Source organism: Pongo abelii, chromosome 2, assembly GCF_028885655.2.
Source record: "Pongo abelii isolate AG06213 chromosome 2, NHGRI_mPonAbe1-v2.0_pri, whole genome shotgun sequence".
NCBI classification, from domain to species: Eukaryota; Metazoa; Chordata; class Mammalia; order Primates; family Hominidae; genus Pongo; species Pongo abelii.
This window is the reverse complement of record NC_085928.1, coordinates 198150171-198165794: the sequence shown is the minus strand read 5'-3', so window position 1 is coordinate 198165794 and position 15624 is coordinate 198150171. Positions and strand designations below refer to the sequence as shown.

The following is a 15624-nucleotide window of genomic DNA, read 5'->3' as shown; positions in this document are numbered from 1 at the left end:
GAGCTATAATTTAAATCCAAACCTTCTAACTCTCCAAACCATCCATGTAGTTTCTACTACATCCCTCAGTGATAAGCATGTAATGCAAGGCGCAAAAATTGTAACCACTATAAGGAAAAGTCAAAGTGCCAAGAAGGTACTCAATTAGGTGGTGGTGGGTTTTTTTTATTTCTTAAGCTATTCTTAAAACTCAAGTCATCATTTATTACTTGATATATATTATTCATTCATTCACTCATTCATATGTTCATTCAATAAACATTCATTAAATTATTTATAACATCCCAGGATTTGCAGCAGATGCTGTGGATATGAATATGAACAAAAGCTAGAGCCTGACTTACAGATCTGCACAGGCAGGGAACAGGAAGAATTTGGCATTGCAATAATAGAAAACTTAAGTCCAGCTTCAGTGTTTAACTTGCTTGGGTTCTGGGCAAATCATTTAACCTTTCCCAGGCTCAAGCTCCTGATTAAACTTGGACAATAATAATAACCATCCGCAGGACTACTGGTATGATTTACCTGTAATCTGTAGGAAAACACATGGTTATCAGTAAAGCCCTATAAGAAATGGCAACAGCAAGATAAGTATTATGCTATGTGGATGGATTCCATTTTGACCAGGATCCTGCAAGCTGAGCCAGCCTACCAGCATCTCCCAGATGAGTGAGCATTAATTTATTGGCAACAAAATGGTTGTTCCATCACTACTCTGAATGAACTACAGGCCACCATTCTTAGAGCTCAATCATCCATTTTTAACTCTCTCTGCCTTTTGTCTAAAATAATCCTGAGGAGCCAAATGCATAAAGCACTCCCAGATAAGATTGTTATAAGTCTCTTTTCCCAGGAATTAAATTAAAAAAAAAAAAAAGAAAGAAAGAAGAAGAAAGAAGAAAAAAAAAAATCAGGGTTGATAGGTCTTAAAGACCTCGTAGAGGAGTTTTCAACCAATGCCTGAACTTTCACAGTAACAGTCCAGTCAGCCACTGCTTGAATATCTCCAGCGATTAGAGATTCAGTAACTCCAGAAAGAGCCAATCTCATCTCATTCAGGATTAAGAGATGTCATGGAATCCTTACAAGATAAAAAAAAGGGTGGAGATCTTCCTTGACAAGCAGTTCTCTCAAAAGCCGTATGTTCCATCACCCGTCTAAGACACTGGGCAGAGGATGAGATCACCTCAGTGTTACGCTGGGACCAGGGCTGTGAACTTTGCACGTGTCATTTTCTTAGGGGCTGAATCTCCCCTTATGCAAAATGAGAAGACTCTGTGACTTCTATTCTGTGAGTCATCTCTCATATCAACTGCCTCAACCCTAATTCAGTTTTGCTTTATCATTTGCCTGGGCTGTTGTAGCAGCTCAGACAGCTCCTGCTGTCTCTAGCACCCTTGCCTTCAATCCATCTAGCACACTATAGCTGATTATTTTCTTAAGGCACGGATCCAGTCATCTCATTGATCTACTTGATGCTCCTTTCAGAATGCAGTCTCAACTTCTCAGTACAGCAATCAAGGTTTCTCTTAGTGTAGACCCTAACCCATCTCCATAGCCTCTCTACTATGCAGTCCACCTTCATGACTCTAATTTTTCAAGGCACCATGCACTTTCTCACCTCCATGTCTCTATCCATGTTATTTCTCCCACTTAAATATCCTCTATCCCACCAAACAAATTCCCACTTACCCAATACCCAATCAAATGACAATCTCTTTATCTGAGTTTCCCCAGGTCCCTAGGGAGTTACCATCCAATTAGAGCCATCAGACTTTTTTTTTTTTTTTTTTCTGACAGAGTCTCACTCTGTAACCCCAGCTGGAGTGCAATGGTATGATCATAGCTCACTGCAAACTCAAATTCTGGAGCTCAAGGGATCCTCCCGCCTCAGCCTCTTGAGCAGCTAGGACTATAGGCATGCACTACCACACTGGCTAATTTTTTTATTTTTATTTTTTTAGAGACGGGATCTTGCTATATTACCCAGGATGGTCTTGAACTCCGGGCCTCAAGTGATCCTCCTGCCTCGGCCTCCCAAAGTACCGGGATGACAATGTGAGCTCTGCACCTAGTCCCTTCAGATATTTTCTGCATATACTTCTACATACTGTCTTGATTATTTATGTGACCTCCTGGAAGCAGAGACCACACTGCATTCATGTTTCCATCGTCGAAACCCAGGGTAACATATCACTAATTCTTTCACAGATGCACCTGACACATGATAATCAAATGAATACACAAATGTGTCAAATTTATGGGAAGAATGTTATCTTTAGGGTCCTGTCTAGCTGTCACTACTGGAACCCTAGATAGTCTCCAGGTAAAACTATGACCAAGAAGAGAGACTTCCAGGGTGGCAGTGACCACCTACTGGAAAACTGACCTATCTTTCACCTCATTCTAAGAAAAGGTGTCACTTACCTGCCTGGCCACGGCAGAGTTTGCCTTTCCCATGAGTCAGGGCACACCCAGCCCTGTGGGTGGCAACTCTTTATTGCACTTCCTGAAAATGATTCGTTTTCATACCAAACAAGACAGAAGCTCCAGGTGCCAACGAAGTTATTTTCTTCCTTGAACTAAACAAGAACCACCTTCAGTGGAAATTCACTAGGAAGTACAAGTGCAGATGACTCTGCATAATGGAAATGAATTTCCACTGCGACCTCTTGGCACAGAGTTTAGTAGAGCATTAGGCTTCCACAGTTACAGCTAGAGATCGTTATCAAGATGGGCCACTGGATGGAAAATAATAGATTCAGGGACCCAGCTAAAGTACACACATGAACAGAAAACCAATCTTATTTCTTAAATCTCAGTAGCCAGAGCAATTCAGCTGCCTGCTGCATCCTGGTCTAAGCTTTCCCATCCTTCAATGTCTAATTGAAGGCTCAGCACTTCCAACAAGATCCAGCAATTCACAAGTCCATCAGTCCTTCACATGTGCCCCTCCCGCGGCATTCTCTTATATTATAGATATACATTAACATGATTTTATCAACCCTCATAAACAGTAAGTGCTTACGATCGTGACATACCCTTCAAACAGACTTAAATTCCACTTCTACAAATGTAGTTTATTCAGCAGACTTTTTTTTGTCTTTTTTTTTTTGGAGACAGAGTCTTGCTCTGTTGCCCAGGCTGAAGTGCAGTGGTGCCATCCTGACTCACTGCAACCTCTGCCTCCTGGGTTCAAGCAATCCTCCTGCCTCAGCCTCCCGAGTAGCTGGGATTACAGGTGCCCACCACCACACCCGGCTAACTTTTTTTTTTTTTTTTTGTATATTTAGTAGAGACGAGGTTAAATCATGTTGGCCAGGCTGGTCTCGAACTCCTGACCTCACGTGATCCACCCACCTCAGTCTCCCAAAGTGCTGGGACTACAGGCATGAACCATCACGCCTGGCCACTCAGCAGACATTTCTTGAGCACCTAGCACCTCCTCTAACAAAAACAGTGGATGTTTGTTGAGTCCTTGCCTTATGCCTAGCCTTATGCACATTATTTACACTACCTCACTCAATATTCACCTATAAGTAGGGTGACCATATAATGTATCCTCCGAATCAGAACACATATGAGAGTAAAAAGGAACACTATTGATACCACTGAAGTCCTCTGCAAGTTGACAGTTGTGCTGCTGGGTGGTGGCCTGAGTAATTAAGGGACACTAACAATGGCTTTAGCAGGAAGGGTGCATGCTGGAGGCAGGTCAAAGCATCCTCCATTAAGGTCAGTGACCCTGACCTGTCCTGACCCTCATGCTTATCCAGCCCATGAAAGGTTCCCACACAAGTTTCTGAAGAAGACCTGGTTTCACCTTCAATACCAGCTTTCCATTTGAACTACAGAGGGATCTCCAGCTATGATGCAAAGTCACAGCACAAGCAGTTACAACAGTAGAAGCAGACCCTCCATGGGTAACAGATACAAACAGTGCAAACAAAACCCAAGAGAAGGTGGGATGGTGGCAGTGGAAGAAGGGACACTGCACAGCCATCCACTGGTGACAAATCAGTGCACAACCTGGAAATGCCCGTGAATGTCTGTGGCACTCATCCCACTTTTGGGGGCACACTATACTCAACCGTGGTGACCTCATTAATAAGAGATCTAAAAATGAATACATGGAGAAAGCAAATAGTGCCTGTGACCACCCAGGGGGCACCCTGTATTAAACAGCACAGTGAGGACTTGAACTGGGAGTTGCCTAGGTCTAAATCCCTTGAGCCCCACAAGCAGAGTAAGGTGTCATCACTGTGTGCCAGATGCCCCGCTGGGCACCCAGAATCGGACACATGTACAGACTGCATTACCCCTGACAAAGCGCCGTCACAGAAATGCCCCTGATTCTCACAAATGCATTGTGATATATCACAGGATCTCCATTGAAAGGTAATTTAGGCTCAGGGATGTTCCAGAACTTGTTCAAGATCACAGGGCTTGTGGTTAGCCCAAACACAGGTCTTTGTTTTCCTTACACCAAAAATCACCGGTATTGCCAAAATAATCTAGTATGGTGAAGCCCAGATCTTTGAACTCCCCGGTCCCAAATCTGATTTTTAGTCTTGCCTTCCAAAGCTTCGAATATAGTCAGCTAATGCTACTAATTAGTACTAATGAAGTAATAATAACTACTTCTCACCTGTGTAAAGGGCTTGCAGGGATGTTCACATCAACTATGCTCATTTGCAAAAGTTAAGGAACAAGACAGGAGTTTTGGAGCGGGGGTTTGATTCTCACTCTGCCACTTAAGGCCCTGCACCCCAATTAGGAACGTTTTATAACCCTTGAACTCTTGACCAATATCTGCAAGATAAGACTGATCTAGCCAACTTGTCTCTTGCATTATAATTGGGAAGAAACTAATAAAAATGATTATAAAACACATTTGCTACATTAAAAGTGCTATGAAGGCTATGAAATACTCATGGTTTCTGTGAGATATATTGTGATGGGCAGGTTCGATAGGCGAGGCAAACACAAGAGGATCTACCTTGTAATGGATCTAAAACTATTGCCTAAAAACCTTTAGGCAAGCAAAAATAAGTAAATATTAATGGAGAACAGTAAAGAGCAGGGGCAGGGAGCTGTCAAAAGCAAGGAACCTTGGTATTAGCATGGAAGCATAGCTTGGTTCTCACAAACAAGCATCAGTGGCAGCCATCCATGGCAGTAACATAAATAAATCGCCAGACCACGCACACTCAAACTGAACCATTTTAATCTGATTGCTTTCTAAGTATGAAGCACAAGTTTCAAGCCTAAGATATGATAATCTCCAAGTTACATCCTCTCCCAAAATTCTCCAAAGCAGAGAAACCCCTAGTGGAGGGTGGAGTGGGGAAGGAATGTGTGAGGTACAGCAGAAATCGAGAATGAAAAATACCTGGAGAATAAGTGGTGTTTGGTTTTTTGTTCTTGCGATAGTTTACCTAAAGTATAATAATAATAATAATTAAAATAAATAAATAAATAAATAAATAAATAAATAAAAATATATACTTTTGTGATAAGAAAAAAAAAAAAGAAAAATACCTGGAAACAGGGCTGGCCTGGGAGTAAAGGCTGTGGCCCAACTCCACTTCAGCTGACAAGCATGTGATTGAGCAACTCTGTCCCTTTTCTGGGGCCTCAGTTTCCTCATCTGTATGCCAAGGGATCAGCTCACTCTGGCCAAGAAGGCCCCAGTCCATGCTTGGCTGGCAGCTTGCTGCTTCTCCTGTTGACTACAAACTTTGGTGTACATTAAAAAATTCTTTTCCCCAGCCAAGACTGATAAGCTGTCAAACAATCAGAAGGACAAAAGTAGGAATTAAGCTACCTGATATTATTCTAGCAGCAAACAGTTTCTGGAATCCATTTTTCCCTCCGTACGCTGCTGACCTGATACGGGCCCATTTCTCCTGTCCTGGAACACTTCAACAGCCTTCTAAGCTGGGACTCTGCCTCTGGTCTTAACCTGCCCTCAGTCTGCCACCAGAACTCTTTGAAATACAGATCCAACAGGGCCCTCCTTTGCTCAAAAAAAAATTATAATAAAAGCCTTCCTGCTCCCTCCCACCTCTGCCATCATCCTTAGCTTGGCTCATCAGCTCTTCATCAACTAACCCTCCCTAGCCAGCCCCATCTCTCACAGTGATCTCCAAACACACATTTATATTCCTCAAATACTTTTAGGCCTCAGGCCTGTGCACATACACCAAGGTCCCTATGGCTAGAAAGCTCTTCCACTGCTGTCCACCATGTAAACTCCTATTCACTTCTCAAAATCCAACCAAATGTCTTCTTTTCCATAGGCATTCACCAGTTCTTCTAGATGATTGGTCACTCCTTTCTCCATGTTCCCATTAGCCCTTTGCTTATTACTTTATTGAAGCCTTAGCATCTTCTCTTTCAGTTTCTTTCCTATGATAGAAGGAAGACTCTGGAAGGCAGAACCTATCTCAGTTTTCTTTGTAACCAGTATCTAGCATTTCTGCCTGGCATACAGTAATCGCTTTGTACACAAGTACTGAACTCAATACATGAAATTGAGTTGTATCTGATCACAGATACGTGTGGGTTGGAAGGGTTAAGGAGTCTGGAAATTGCTTCATGGCACAAGGTGGATTTTGATATTGATCCTAGAATCACAGGTTTACAACAGGCAGAGACAAAAAGGCTGAAAACTCCAGGTAGAGAAAACAGCATAAGAAAAGGCATGGATTAAGAAAACAGAGGGCTGGGCACAGTGGTTCACTCCTGTAATCCCAGCACTTTGGGAGGCCAAGGCCAGCAGATCACCTGAGGTCAGGAGTTCAAGACCAGCCTGGCCAACATGGTGAAATCCCGTCTCCACAAAAATACAAAAATTAGCCGGGCGTGGCGGCAGGCACCTGTAATCCCAGCTACTTGGGAGGCTGAGGTAGAAGAATCGCTGGAACCTGGGAGGCGGAGGTTGCAGTTAGCCAAGATCGTGCCATTGCACTACAGCCTGGGCAACAAGAGTAAAAATCCATCTCAAGGCTGAGTGTGGTGGCTCACACCTGTAATCCCAGCACTTTGGGAGGCAGAGGCAGGTGGATCATGAGGTCAGGAGTTCAAGACCAGCCTGGCCAACATAGTGAAACTCCATCTCTATTAGAAATACAAAAATTAGCCAGGCATGGTGGCGGGCACCTGTAATCCCAGCTACTTGGGAGGCTGAGGCAGGAGAATCACTTGAACCCACGGGGTGGAGGTTGCAGCGAGCCAAGATTGCGCCACTGCACTCCAGCCTGGGTGACAAAGTGTGACTCCGTCTCAAAACAAACAAACCAAACAAACAAAAAAATACTCCATCTCAAAAGAAAAGAAAACAGAGGAATGTTCAAGACCACCTGTCTGTGTGAGAGAAAAGTGAAAGAGCAGTTGGAACTACAATTACCCTTAGCATAGTTAATCTCACAAACCTCAGCTCTACACTCCCAGTCCCCCAATCTTCACTCTGCTGGCAGGACTGCCCAATGCCACCTGTGCCAGCAACAACCGGCTCAAGGTTCTGGGGCAGTAAAAACAGTCCCGCTCCCCCATGATTGCTATCCTGTGGCTGCAGTGAACTATTTTACTCCCTCTCTTCATCAAGCAAGTATTTCTGGAGTGCCTACCATGTGTCAGGCACTCTTCTGGGCATTGGGAATACAGCCATCAACAAGCAGACATCACTGCAATCCTCAAGCAGCTTATTTTAAAGTGGAGAGGAGGCAGACACACAAATATGTAAGATGAAGTGGTGACGTATGCTTATTTGTGTCCATAAACATTGTTCATTCACCAAACAGCTACTGAACATCCTGGGGTCTGTCTCCTCTCACAACACAATAAACAGATTATTAATGCCTTTATCTGTGAGTGGCCAAAATGTAGATGACCCACCTGACTCAGGTAGGTGATAGGAAGGATTGTAGGTGTTCCCTCAGAGCCCTGAGCCAGAAAGCTTTCCTAGAGGACGCAGAAGCTATATGGTTCAGCACCAGAGAACATATAGCACTGTTACAGGAGCCATAAGATGAAAGGTAATGACTGAGTTCAAGACTGTCACTTCCCCACTCTGTTACTTTATGACCCTAACTGCCTCTCTACGAGGATAAATCACATCCTTATCACAACAAGGGACTGGGGAAGGGAGCTCTGTTGAAAGAGGCAGATGATTTGCTAGAGAGCCTTAGTCCTTTCCAGTTAGGTTTGGGGAGAGACGACACCCAAGGTAGCATCTTAAGAGAGAAAAAGGGGCTAGAACAGCACCAGTGTGGGACTGAGAAGCCCGTTTGTCCATGTGAATCCTCAATTGTGATCCCACTAGGTCCCCATGAATGTGGGCTGAATTAAATTCCAGGGAAGAACACAGACAAGCAATGTCGATTTGAGCTTTTCATGCGTGTGGGTACAGAAGAGTGGTGAAGAGGCTATAAGAATCAGGCGGAAGTTTGAATGTCTCCTGGTAGTTGTGTAACCTTATTTCACCAAATTCATTTTCTCATCTGCAAAATGAAACTGGTAATCAAAAAACCTACTTTAATGAATTAATATGATAATTACATAACAGGTGGTAAGCATTTGAAAATATTTCAAAATTATATTACTATTAAAAAAGAATGATAGGAAAGTAAACATTTTCTAGCCTCAACTCTGTGGTTTACCTGCTTCCAAACATTAATCCCTACAGCTACCTACAGCTACCTATCCACCTACCAATCTCACTGATGTGACCAACATTTAGAATGCACCGGCCTTTTTCTCCAAGCCTCCAGGCAGCCTACAGCAGACTTCCACAACACACTTGAAATCCTTCCGCCCTCAGGTTCTCCACCTCATATGCTCCCTCAAGCCAACAGATTTTCACCCAGATACTAGCTTCCTGCATGCAGCAACATGATTATATCTTCCCCTTCCTCACCTCTACTAAGTTTCTTCTAGCAAAGCACAGCCCTCCAAAGCCAGATTCCAGGAAAAGTCCCACCCACCAATGAACATACTCAGCTTGGAGCCTCTAATCGTGGCCCAGGGTCAAAGTCCCAGGTTCACTCAGACTAAAAGTGGTACTATGCCTCCTGCATTATCATCCAAATAACTACTCCCACAGAGACGACTCTAGAGACCCTGCCCAGCCTTATGCTCCTGTGAATCTCTACAGAACCACTTAACAGCCCCTATCGAGATTAATTTAAACCTTACTTATTAAAAAGTAAAGGTCCTCTTCTTTCTCCATTTTCCATGGTCCTCTTCATGGCTGGCCTTTCAAAACACAGCCTGGAGAATAAAGCAGCTTCTCCCTGCTTCTGCATCTGCTACTATCTTGTTAATAGGTCCTTCTCTCACCTGTCCTTCTTCTACCTGGACAACTCCTACTCATTCCTAGAGGTTCAGCTCAGACACCCCCCTCTCTCTAATGGCTTCCCTGAGGGTGAGCCTTCTCAGTGAAGAGCAGCCAAAACTTACCCTGTAAAAGCACTTAATACACGGACATGCCCCACTCCACCTTTTTCCCTCCCCCTCACACCCACCACACACTTGTGTGCTCCTCAAAGGCAGGTACCATGTACACCTCATCTTTGTACGCTCAGAGCCTAGCCAGTTTCTGGTTCACCATAAGCAGGCTCCAACCCCTGGTTTTACGGGCTAGCTGCCATTTTCTATCTCCCTGTCTTTTTTCTGTTTAATGCAGCAAATATCTGCGCTAAGGGGGCTACACAGTTCTCATGAGTTACACTCTGTCCGTGTACAAAATCCCCATCATTCCAGCATCTTCAGCATAGTTCTGAAATCAAATCCGATCTAACTCTTGCCCCATTCCCAATTAACCCAGACTGGCTCCACAGCAGGGTAAAGTCACATGTCGTCCCCAAGAAGCAAAAGTTCTGGGTTGTAATTTTGAGCACATCTCTAATTAGCTATATGACCTTGGGCAAGGGTTAAAATAAAGGTGACAGCAGCAGTAGGCCTCATTCTCAGGGGACCTTTGAGATTCAAATGGAATATCTGATTGGAAAGTGTTTTATAAAGTGCAAAGCACTGTACATTCATAAAGGACATGATTAACAATTTTATCAAATTTAAGCCATCAACTATAAGATGCGCCGTTACCAACTTAGGATGAAAAACAACTGCACAACTATGGTACGTTGTAATAAGACAACCACATTTCAGTGATATTAAAATGTGAAAAAAGTGTGTTTTAGAATTGATTCGATACAATGTATTTGTCTCAATAAAATAAAGGAATCTGCTATAAAATTTTCATATTTGCCAATGGCACGTAATAGGTATTCAGTAACCTATGTCAAGTAAATGAACAAGAACCAATTGATAATATTATTTTTCTTGGGGGGGCACGGCAGGGGAAATGGAGTCTCACTCTGTCACCCAGGCTGGAGTGCAATGGTACAATCTCGGCTCACTGCAACCTCCTCCTCCCAGGTTCAAGCAATTCTCCTGCCTCAGCCTCCCAAGCAGCTGGTACTACAGGCACATGCCACCACACCCAGCTAATTTTTGTATTTTTAGTAGAGACAGGGTTTCACAATGTTGGCCAGGCTGGTCTTAAACTCCTGACCTCAGGTGATCCGCCCACCTCAAGCCTCCCAAAGTGCTGGGATTACAGGCTTGAGCCATCGCGCCCAGCCAATAATGTTCTTAGGCCAAATTATTACCTCTCTCATTGGAATTGGGCAGCAGGCTTCCCAATGCCAGTACCTCCCCTCTAAATCATGTCTCAGCCTGCTCAAAACCCTCAAATGATGACTTTAAGATATATCCAAACTCCTTAGCCTGGCATTTTTAAGGCCCTTTATAACCAAGTTTCCTCTCCTGTCCATCATTTCCTGGAAGTGTCTTCACTAGAAATGTGTCACTCCAAGAAAGATCGTACTCAAGTCCCAGCCATGGCAATCAACTCATCAGCTCAGCTTCTCCTCCCTCTGGGTACACTCAAAACCAATTCTAGACCCACGCTGCTTACAGAGAGCCTGCCTCTGGGGGGACTGCCTGACCCTAAGGCCCCAGGCTTTTATCCCTACCATTCAGATTAAGTAATCCCCTCTGAAGCCTACATTCTAGACTATAAAGGTTGGAGTGTTGGGGTTGGGGGCTGCATTGCAGAAATTAAATGCAAAAATACACACTCTCCTTTTTTTGTTGTTGTTTTTTGTTTTTTTGAGAGGGAGTCTCCCTCTGTCACCCAGGCTAGAGTGCAGTGGTGTGATCTCGACTCACTGCAACCTCCGCCTCCCGGGTTCAAGCGATTCTCCTGCCTCAGCCTCCCAAGTAGCTGGGACTACAGGCCCCGCCACCACGCCCAGCTAATTTTTTGTATTTTTAGTAGAGACAGGGTTTTGCCATGTTGCCCAGGCTGGTTTCGAACTCCTGCTCAGGCAATCCGCCCACCTCGGCCTCCCAAAGTGCTGGGATTACAGGCGTGAGCCACCATGCCTGGCCCACACACTTTTTCCTTTAACTGCCCCCTGGTGCTGGCAGGAACTGTGCAAGCAGAAAACCTGATGACGAAATGGAGAAAACCGTATTGGGTGTCCTAGCCCCCCACTGTCCACCATTATTGACCGTAGGCTCTAGGTCTAGCACCCACCTTTGTGGACCTTTACCTATTCTTCTATCTGTAAGAGTTGAGGAAAGGGGAGGATGGAAGAGGGAGCTAGATGCTTTCTAAAGGTGCCTAGCCACAGTTTCCCTTTCTTCACTTTAGGCTTTCTTAAAATGCGCATGTGCAGGGAAAGGTAAGCCATTAAGTCATTAACACCTTAGTGAGAGTGAATTTTACAGGAAAGGCAAGACATTTAGAAAAAGGGGAAGGAATGGATAGAGAAAGGGGACTGGAAACACAGTCAAGTGAGTTTGGTACTAGCAAAAGCCCCAGAGAAGACCCTGAGTTCTCGCTAGTTGTTTTGTGTTGGGGGAGGGAAAGCAGTGGATCCCTTCTAAGGGAAGGGAAGCCAGAGAGATTTTTCAGTTCTCCTACGACTCCGAGGTTCCAAAGACTCTGCCCTGTCCAAGCACCCAGGCACAATTCCACTGATTAGCTCATCTCATGTCACAACCTCCCCCATCCCCAACCCCTTGCCTCCAACTAAAGAATATATACTTTCATCTCCATTTCCCACACTACTTAGTCTTCTCTGGCCCACAGTTCTCTCGAAGAGATGTTTTCCTCCAAGCCGCTAGCTGGCTTCAGGAAACTCCTCAACCTTCAAAAGCCCCATTCGGTGCAGGATTCTCCAAAGGGCCGTGCCAGGGACCAGAAAATCAGACCCCTTCCCTAGAACTTCCTTTAACTTTGTCCATGCCTTTCCTCCAGCACTTAGCATTTTCTACCCTAGGCCAGGTTTGACTCCTAGGTTCAACTGAGTTCCTTGAGGGCAACGTCCAACACACCCAGCACAGTGTCTGCCACACACAGGGTGCTAGAGAAATGCTTAAGAGAAAGGGAAATGAAGTCCGGAGCCAACTATTTGAATTATGGTTTGGCCTCTAGTAAATAACTTCCGGGTGACCCTCCTTCTCTCTGGGCCTCAGCTGCCCCAACTGTAAAATGGGAGGACTTGGAGGACTGGGTCTAGGCCCTTTCCGCTGTGACAACTGTGATTCCGCGAAAGCTCTAAGCGGATGGGCGTGGCCCCGCCCCCTGGGCGCCCAGAAAAGTCCGGGCAGGGGGCGCGCAAGTCTCCAACCCCGCCTAGCCTGGGGTCGACGCTTTCGGAAAAACTCTGGGTCCCCCTCCCCCATGGCGTGCACCCCGTGATTGGGCCGCGGCCGGCACTTCCGCACAGCGGGCCAGGCCAGAGCAGGGCGCGCGCCCCGCGCTCCTGCCACCCCGGAGGCGCTCGCGCCGGGGGAGGGCTGGGGGTTCCCGAGGCGCCCGCGGGCGGAGGGTGAGGGGAAGGAAGGATTTGCAACAATACCTCAGGGAGGAGGCAGCCGGGGCAGCGGCGGTGGCGGCGGCGGCGGCGGCGGCGGCGGCGGCTGCTGCTGGAGGCGGAGGCAGAGGCAGAGGAGGAGGTGCCCGGGCACTCCCCCTCCCATTGTCCCCAGCCCCGGACAGGCCCGGCCCCGCGCCCCACACTGGCCTTCTCCAGCGCGCCGCCCGCGCCCAGCGCCCCGCGCCCCGCGCCCAGCGCCCCGGGCCGTGCAGCCAGCCCTTACCTTGCAACGCCCGGCTGTCCCCCGATCGCTAAAGCTACTTATCCCGGGAAAGCTCGCGCGGGACCCGGGAACGAACCCACAGACAAAAAGTGAAACTTCGGCAGGGCTGGAGCGGCTGCTGGTTGGTGCCTTTCCCCCTCCTTCCTCCCCACCGTCCCCACCCCCTCCCCTTGGTCTCCCGTGCGGTGCCCTGAGCGCTGGAGGCTGACGTCAGGGGCCTGAATTCCTGACTTTGCCTGCACGCATTTGTCCATGTAAGGTATGAGAAGGCGTGTGCCCGCGGAGCCGCCGCGCAGAGCTCGCCTGGCGGGGGAGGGGAAACCCGCAGCCGGCAGTGGCTTTGCCAAAAGGTGGGCGCACTGAGGGTATTGCATTTCCTGGGAGGAAGAGGAGGAGATGCGGGAATGCAGGGAGCTTGCAAAGGAGGAAGGGAAAGAGGGAGATGTGGAGACTTTGCCCCTGCTAGAGGAAGAGGAAGGAGACGTAGGAGGAAGCGGCCGCGTCAGGGGGCTCCTGGAAAATGGAAAAGCCGGCGTCTACTATTAAGGCGTCAAATTAGGGCACTGAGCTTGAGTGGAAGAGATCCAACCATGAAAACCCCTTCCAAGATTTTCCTCGTGAGCCCCGCCCTGGATTCCCAGCAAGACTCAAAACTTACAAGGTGTCAGAGCTGGCAAAGACCAACTTCCAGCCCGTCCGCTTGGCACGTGAGGAAACTGAAGCTTTCGGAAGAGAAATGACTTGTACAGGGTCGTCACTCAACAGATCGAGGAGCGGGCCCAGGCGCTCTGCCTCCCACTTGGGTTCCTGCCTCCAGGAAGGGCCCTGGCTCCCTTTTAGCCCTGAGCCTTGAAGCAGGTTAGATGTCCGCGGGCTGCGCGGACCACCCAGTGATTTCTACTGCTCTTGGCCCAGAGCCAGTTCCTGGAAGGTCCTGGTTGACAGTGAGCCCTGAATATGAATGACAATCAGTTGCTTCAGGGCAACTTCCTCTGTCCTATGTTCAAATAAATGAATCCCTGGAGTTTAACGTTTACTTCTGAGCCCCGCCCAGAAAGCTTGCTCTGTGCTTATAGCTTCAAAAAAGTCTGCGAACGAGATGAACTGGTTTGAATACAGACAAGCCTGTTATTGGAAGTTTTGAGTTGGATTTTTCTTTCCCCTCTGACATCTGTAAGGGTGAACGACGATGAGAACCACCACTTACTGTGTTAGGGGATTATGACGTGCAGCAGCCATGGCCTGGAAAGCACTCCATACCCTGAGACTTCTTTCCCCGCACTTCTCTCCTATTAATATCTAAAATAATCCCTCACGTTAGCACATAATGAAAGCAGTCTCTCACCCGGCTATTGCATCTTCAGGTGAGTTAGACAGGACAAAGCGTAGTCCCCCCTTTACACTTCAGGCAAAAACTTAAGAAACGTTACTCGCCCAACACAAAATGACTGACCAAGCACCTGTCTTCCCCTCCTCCCATCCAGGTCTCCTGACTAATCCCTTGATCTTTCCATACCTGGCCCTGACCTCTAGCAGGACCTAATTCCATTCTAACTGTTGAGAGTACACTATGAGCTACTGATTCATAAAAACTCCAAAAATTGGTTCTTCTGAGGATGGATTTTAGTGGGATTCTTTTGAACAGGAATTAAGGAAATAATGTAAAAACACATGTTATTGGATTTATTAAGCACCTTCCTTGTGCTTAATAAGTGTTTGAATTCAGACATTTCAGGGGTAAGACTACTTAACCTCTGTGTTCCCTTCAACTGTCTAATGTACACATACAAAAATATGAACATGGCTGGGCGCGGTGGCTTACACCTGTAATTCCAGCACTTGGGGACGCCGAGGCGGGCAAATCACCTGAGGTCAGGAGCTCGAGCCAACCTGCCCAACATGGCAAAACCCCGTCTCTACTAAAAATACAAAAAATTGGCGCCGGGCGTGGTAGCGAGCCCCTATAATCCCAGGTATTCCGGAAGCCGAGGCAGGAGAATTGCTTGAACCCGGGAGGCAAAGGTTTTAGTGAGCCGAGATTGCGCCACTGCACTCCAGCCTGTGGGACAGAGCAAGACTGTTGTCAAAAATATATATATATATATACACACATATATATACACACATATACATACATATGTATGTATGTGTGTGTATATATATGTGTGTATATATATGTGTGTATATATATGTGTATATATATATATGTGTATATATATGTGTGTGTATATATATATATGAAGGCAGTAACAGAAAGGTAAGGTCGAGAATAACCACCCATTCCACAGAATAATAAAGAATTTATCTCTTTGCAACTAACATAGTTTGAAATGGGAGATACGGGCTCTTGGAGAGATTTTTTTCTGGGGTTTTGAAAAGGTCAGATCCTATCAAAACACAGTCCACTCACTCAAACATTTCAGCATACTCACATTCTGAGTACTACTG

General features: G+C 46.3%; 1 protein-coding gene across 12 annotated transcripts in view; it reads right to left on the bottom strand.

Annotated features, from left to right (window-relative positions):
- LPP (LIM domain containing preferred translocation partner in lipoma) overlaps positions 1-14172 on the bottom strand; it is a 741130-nt gene extending 726958 nt beyond the window's left edge. For 5 of the 12 annotated variants that reach the window (XM_054553118.2, XM_024244468.3, XM_054553121.2 and 2 more), the window contains exon 1: positions 13177-13353. The gene's annotated coding sequence lies outside the window, so the exon portion shown is untranslated. Of the gene's footprint in view, positions 1-13176; positions 13384-13834 lie in introns of those variants that run through there. The other 7 variants (XM_063722386.1, XM_063722383.1, XM_024244474.3 and 4 more) reach the window with 3 other exon arrangements.
- Positions 14173-15624: the final 1452 nt, after the last annotated feature.